Source organism: Elephantulus edwardii, unplaced genomic scaffold (genome assembly GCF_000299155.1).
Source record: "Elephantulus edwardii isolate Elephantulus edwardi_28Jun2011 unplaced genomic scaffold, EleEdw1.0 scaffold00214, whole genome shotgun sequence".
NCBI lineage: Eukaryota > Metazoa > Chordata > Mammalia > Macroscelidea > Macroscelididae > Elephantulus > Elephantulus edwardii.
Window position 1 is genome coordinate 4,620,590 of NW_006399964.1, and position 559 is coordinate 4,621,148.

General features: G+C 52.8%; 1 pseudogene; it reads left to right on the plus strand.

Moving 5' to 3' along the window:
- The first annotated feature begins 230 nt into the window (after positions 1 to 230).
- The window catches only part of LOC102864663, a 1,164-nt pseudogene continuing 835 nt past the window's right edge, over positions 231 to 559 (plus strand).

The window sequence follows — 559 nt, forward strand, 5'->3', positions numbered from 1 at the left end:
CTCCCCCAGGTCCACTCCACTATACAGCCTTCACTCTGGACTCCTGTCATGACAAAAATACCTAATCATGGCCGATAAAAGGGTGGAAGGCTGCGGGGCAGCTCCTCAGAGCCGAGAATGGGAGCTGAGCCTGTCTTCTAACTGGACACCTGGCCACCTCTCTTCTTCTCTCCTCGCTCTCACCGCCAGCTTTCCCTCCAGCTTGCTCTCCGCCCAGAACACCTTCCACCATGTCCACCGCAGCAAGTTCCCAATTGAACAAAGGCATCAAGCAGCTATATATGGCCCTGCCTCAGGGTGAGAAAGTCCAGGCCATGTATATCTGGATTGATGGCACAGGAGAGGGACTTGTGCTGCAAGACCCGAACCCTAGATTCTGAGCCCAAGAGTATAGAAGAGTTGCCTGAGTGGAATTTTGATGGCTGCAGTACTTTCCAGTCTGAAGGCTCTAACAGTGACATGTATCTCCTCCCTGCTGCCATGTTTCGGGATCCTTTCCGCAAGGACCCCAACAAGCTGGTGTTCTGTGAAGTCTTTAAGTACAACCGAAAGCCTGCAG